Source organism: Phoxinus phoxinus, assembly GCF_949152265.1.
Source record: "Phoxinus phoxinus genome assembly, chromosome: 12".
Classification (NCBI taxonomy): Eukaryota; Metazoa; Chordata; class Actinopteri; order Cypriniformes; family Leuciscidae; genus Phoxinus; species Phoxinus phoxinus.
In genome coordinates this window covers 25,073,679-25,079,947 of record NC_136887.1, presented here as the reverse complement: position 1 = coordinate 25,079,947, position 6,269 = coordinate 25,073,679, and the positions used below count along the sequence as shown (strand labels likewise).

Below are 6,269 nucleotides of genomic sequence, written 5' to 3'. Positions count from 1 at the left end.
TCTTTCATTAAATTCGTCCACAAATGCTTACTTTTTCTCCCACATTCCTTTCTGTATGTGTTTATCTGTTCTTTGCTTTTGCTGATGTGGCTGCTGTGACTGATGTAATGAAACAAAGCTGTGTATATCTGCGTTTGTCACAATAAAAGAGTGAATAGTTGAATGTTTTTAAAGGGCTCTGTTAGTAATTAAGATGGTGATGACACTATGCTAAAGGCTGAGTTATTGCTAAACAGGGTGAAAAAACTCTAAATCTATGATGTGTATAAACTAAAACAGACTCATATATACAGGGGTGTCAGGCACCCTTGGTGACCCAGGCAATATCAGGCATTAGAAAAGAAAAGAAAAAAGAATACTCGGTAGTTTTTTTTTATTTTTTATAGTTCTTCATGTGACTGCAAAACAGTACAGCCTTCCCTATATAATATAGAATAATAATAGGCCTATAGGCTATTTTTCTGTTTGATTGTTTGTTTTTATTTATTTATTTATCCATAAACAGTTGTCCAGGTGCTGCACAGATGTTAGAGGTCCTCTCCTAACTAAACCGACAAATCAGAATTAAAATCAAACGATGCAACGCCGTTTGCTTCAATCCAAAATTCGTTCCAAAAGTCTTAAATGTGCCTCGAAAATATGATAGCTGACACAGTAAAGGAGACCTGAGACGTGAGGTCTCTATATCAATGTACCTACAATATTTTTTGGCAACTTTTTCCAAAAGATGACTATTGTTATTATTATCGCATATGCAACTTGAATAAGCATGAAGCTTGCCCTCGTTTTCTCGCTCTTACTCTCCGTCTCTTTCCAATTTCCAATGGCTCATGTCAGGGGCCTGCAAGGATATTGTGGTTTTTCTGCTGAACTCAACAAAAAAAAAAGGTTTACTTTCTGCGGGCCAGTGTGTGCGTGAGGTCATGTGCTTGTGAGTGTCCAATGAAAGATAGAGAGAAAGAAAAGGCAAACAAAAGTAATTAAATGGCACATCTGTGGATACTGATTGGTGACACCATTTGTCTATCCCTTCTGGGAGATATACGTAGCTCTGATAAACATCTACCAGCTACCATTCCTATTTTCCAGAACGGCCATCGCTTGCTCTTATAGAGCACCCAAGAGCATATGTCCAAACACAACCAGCTGTTGTGCTTTAGTGCAGTTATATTTTTGCACTGACATGGTACCACTGCTTATCTTCTTTAAATAACGTTTGCAGGGATTTTAGGATCATTTTTGTGGTCTCATTGCACCACTTGGTTTCTGTTTTGGTTCAGCAATGGAATGCATTCCCCAGGCCTCAATAAAATTTGATTAGTTCCACTTGAGGACAGAGGTAGTTAATTAAGTTTGGGTTGAATCTAATATAAGAATGACTATTTAATGGTGAGGCCATAACATAAGACTTGCATTGACATAAAAAATAGCAAAGAGGAAAATGCATTGTCTTCCTTGTTCCTTGTCAAGGCCATGGAATGAATCAAGGAATACAAACCGTTTTCTAATCTTTACACATCTCATAAAAGTTTAGTAGGAGGGCAGAGTAAAAATGTGCTGCCAATGGAAAAAATGCAAAGCATGTGAGAGGTGGACCATTGGCCGAATGCATGTACTTTTTTCCCCCTCTCTCGGTTAGGGGCAAGATGGGTCAGGCATCCCAAGCACATGATGATTAGAGGAGGAGGGGGGACTGGCCAAGTGGACGCCGAGAGGGAAGGCATCCCGCTTCGGGAGATCACAGGATCTGTGGGGCGACTGAGGGATCGCAAATCACTGATCTGGTAGTGCAGGGGAGTTCAGACGGCATTTATCATAAATCTGAATCTTACTGATTTGTGTTTCGAGTCCACCGGAGGCCATTGGCTGCTCTTAGTGATTAATGTGGTTGTCTCATGACTAAAATAAAAACCTGGAATTTTAAAGGGCAATTGTACATGAGAGAGAGATTGTGAAGAATAAAGGACCATTCATATCCAGCATGTGTATGTGTTGCAAAATATTTGTTGTAAACAAGACTGTGAATATAAAAAAAATATTATTATATGTATTTTTTTATATATTAATCTATACACATAATGTTTTCTTTTGAAAGTAAGCTATTCATATTTATTTATATATCATTATTGTGCATTACTTTGAAGTCAAAAGGAGTATTCCTGTAATAGTGATTCTTTTTTTTTTTTTTTTTACAACTTTCCTCAGCACTTGATGTTAATCAGTTAATTTTATGTAATTACCAAATATGTTTTTGAAGCTCGCTTTTAATTATTAAAATTGGGTTGAATTGGTTTCATTTCAAAAACGAAATTGTCTTTGGAGTTTATTCACCAAAAAGTGTAATTGTTGTAATTTTACTATTAAAGGACAAATGTCAAATACTTTCCTAATAGGTTTTTATTTTTATTGATGTACAAATTTTTACGATTGCATATTCAGTGGTTCTTTTTTAGATAGTCAAGATTTAGCTGTAATATGCATGTAAAAATATGTGCGGAATATATATATATGCATTATATATTTTTGACCTGACCTTGATTAATATACTTAGCTTCTTAATACTAAACTGTGTGGAAAACAAAAACAATTGTGTGTTCAGTATTCTGTGTGCTTCGGGTGAGGAGTTGAGTTGCCGCCTATGTAGAGTGTTCCAAATTGACCACTTATTTTTCCTTTCTTTTTTTAACATTTTCAGTTAGATCCTCCTTACGGCAGCCGTCTATGAAGGCAGTAGACAGCAAGGCAGGCACCGAATGAGGAACATTATGAGGGGAGGAAAAATATTAGTTGCAAGTAAGCTTCTGCTCTTACAACTGTGGTGAAGTGTGTGTGTGTGTGTGTGTGTGTGTGTGTGTGTGTGTGTGTGTGTGTGTGTGTGTGTGTGTGTGTGTGTGTGTGTGTGTGTGTGTGTGTGTGTGTGTGTGTGTGTGTGTGTGTGTGTGTGTGTGTGTGTGTGTGGAACACTCTGTACCCTGGCAGTGGAGTGGTCAGGAAATGTCATTTTTACCAGTAGTGGCTATTATAACATGCCATCTAAAAATACCTCTCCGCCATTGCCTTTGCCTGTCTGAGCAGAAATACACATCTGCTGCTCTACTGTGGATTCAATAAAAATAATGCATGAATCTGTGATACTGCATGTTTCCCCATCACACAGGCATTAAATTACATGCGAAAGACATGGTGACTGGAATACCATGCTCTTAGATCTGTTACAATGGAATTGTTTTGACTAAAAAAAGCTCTTTCTTTATGTTGTTCAGATGTTGTCTGCTGGAGCATTAGTCTCTTATTAACATAACTTAACCACAGTGCTAACCTTCTAACCACAGTCTAAACATACAGTATAGTATGTTCTTGTCTGAAGAACATAAGTCTTGTCTGACTTTTGTGGCTGTTTCTTTAACGTTTTATGTGTCAGAGGTTGATTTTTATTAAACCAAACAGAATTTTCTCTGTTATTTTTTCTCTCTCTACATGAAGGTCACAATAAAACTGTCCAAAACTAGTTTTAACCATGCCTTCATCCTTTATTATTACTTTTCAAATGCCCTTTAGTATTTACCCTTGTATTAGACCCAGACCATCTTTTAATCTGAACTAAAGAAAATCCATCAAAATCCATCATAAAAAATAATATTGCATCTTTGAATGAACAGAGAGTGCAAGATGTTTTTTTAAACTCAAATATTCCTTTAGTTGTTGCGTCATTTACACAATGACCAAAATTGTCCTCCAATAAAGTTTTATCAAAAGTGGTTACCAAGGAGACAACGGTGGCATTGTAGTTCATGCTTCATATTGAGACATTCAATGTGTAAAGAAAGCAAAGAAAAAATCAAGGTAAACTTGACTTGTAAACAGAATATTTTTATTTTGTCAATGCAGAAAGTGTGGAAACATTATATAACTGTGGGTTTAGGATATACTAACTATGAATTAGCCGGTTTAGGGTGTCTTTGTTACACTGTAATTATACATTTAAGTATTGAGTAATATTAAGCATACATGTACTTAGGGTTAAGATTAGAGTTTGGTTTGGTTTAGGGTTAGTTAATTGCTATAGTAACTAACATGTAACAATGACACTGTAAAATAAAGTGTTACCAATTAGCCTTAGCCAGAAAAAAAAAAAGTTTTTATTCCAAAAAGATTTTTAAGTTTGGTGGAAATGACAATGTGCAGTTGACATGATTCACAATTTCTGTGATACATACAGTACTCTTGTTGGACACTGTTAGTGGATATAAATTAAATAAATTATTAATTGGCAAAACACTAAAAGTGTTTAAAGTTTATTGTCTCCACAAAGCCAAAAGTATCCATAAGTGTGTGCGTGCGTGCGTGCGTGCGTGCGTGCGTGTGTGTGTGTGTGCGTGTGTGTGTGTGTGTGTGTAGTCTCTGCAAGTTCCTGTTCTGTCAATGAGTCATTTTTGTCTCTTTCTGCCACTCAGCCTGTCTCTCTTTTGCTTTGCAGAATTAAATGAGAGAAAAAGACTGAGAAAACCTGCTGCTGTCAAATGTACCTGTGCTCTCCTGTGAGTGGAGTCTTGCAGTGTGTCACTGTGTCTCTCACTTTTCCCAACAACATCTCACCCGGTTTTATGGAGCTTTCTTCAAAGAGTGTCACACTGCAGGACATCTGCAAGACACGTGAAAGGGAGGAACAAAGCAGGACAATGAACAAGACAATAAAATAAAGAAATAGGAATAAACGTCCAACTGATACAGAAAGCAATATTCCTATACAAAAAAATATATATATATGATGAACGGATTTAATCTAGGCTTTTATTCATATAAAAACACTGATCAGCAAACATAAGTAGAGCATTCAAATTTGGTAAACGGACGTTTAAGAACCAATGATGTTCATTTTCACGTCACGCCAACACAGTTAAGCTTCCCGAGGAAGAAACAGAAAAGCAAATGGAGAAAATTTGGTGTAGCTTTAGTGTATTCATAACATTTCACGCAAACAATAATCAAGTGCATTTGATCACATGGTTGTATAAAGCAATCGTGTCTCTTCAGAAGACTTGGATTAAACCACTTGATTCAAATAATGGTATTTTACGATCTCTGAACATTTTGAACCGTCAGAGTTTTGGGTGAACAGACTTTCAATGGAGGGACAAAAATCTCTGTTTTGAAGATTAATTAAAATTTGTTTGGAACAACATGAGAGTGAGTATTGATATTTTTTTTTAATTTCTAAGTAAATTCTATTAAAACATGCATGACAACATGCATTATGCAGTGATAAACATTTCACATTTGATAGTCAAAAGGGTCACATTTCAATGAAGAAGCTCTATTAGTGCAGTGCATTATCGGATAGTAAATGCAGTAGACCTAGGTTTTCTACATGCTTCAAAACTCAAAATATCTTGCCTTTTCAAGTAGTTTTTCAGAGACAACATGTTTGTTGAATATATTCCACGAAATAGAGACAAAGGAAAAAAAGCTACTAATTAAATTAACACCACATTATATGTTGCGATAAACTATTTCAGGCACACCGCTATCATCTGTTCTTTTATTTCTGCGTGACCTACCTTTTGTTTGTGTGCAATGATATACAGAGCTCAAATATCACAGATGGCAATTAAACTTTTGTACAAGATTGTTCCACAGCAACAAGACTCGCTAATTAATAATTAAGAATTTTTGCACATAAGCTTGTTTGTTAACACTTTAGATGTCTCAAGTACAATGAGCTAGAGCATCTCGAAAAATAATTGAATGATCTTGGAAAAGATGTGCACAGCAGTTTTTTTTTTCTTTTCTTTTTTTCCTTATTGAAACGAAGTTAGCCATTTTGCTAACTTCAAAACGCTGCTGGTAGACACCGTATAACTTATGGGTCCAAAAAGCATAACAGCTTGTATTCTGAAAAAAAATACTCTTTTTTTTTTTTTACAAATTATAAACTAAAAGTAGATCAAACACTGTCTGTTATGTTATTTAAGTTCATACACTACCCAGATGCAGTGGGTTGAGAAATGGTTGCATACTTGCATCAGTCTTAACACCACTGTGCTTGCAGGGACACCAGCTCACCAATTTAATTAGTCCGCCTGGCTAACATCATGTTCAAGTAACACAGCCCAAGCGTAATTGGCTTGAGGGTAGCAAACAAACAAGCAAAACACAGCTCAGCATTAGCCATCTGATTCAATTGTTTAATTAGGACATGCATTCTAGCAAACACAAATTTCTCAGAGGAACGGCCATAACTCGTGGCTCATGCTAATCTACCGGCGCAG

General features: G+C 36.1%; 1 long non-coding RNA gene across 1 annotated transcript; it reads left to right on the top strand.

Annotated features, from left to right (window-relative positions):
- Positions 1 to 1,648: 1,648 nt before the first annotated feature.
- Positions 1,649 to 5,595, top strand: LOC307008359. Its single transcript, XR_013799793.1, has 3 exons — positions 1,649 to 1,784; positions 2,696 to 2,793; positions 4,478 to 5,595. It is a non-coding gene; the product is annotated as an uncharacterized lncRNA (long non-coding RNA).
- Positions 5,596 to 6,269: the final 674 nt, after the last annotated feature.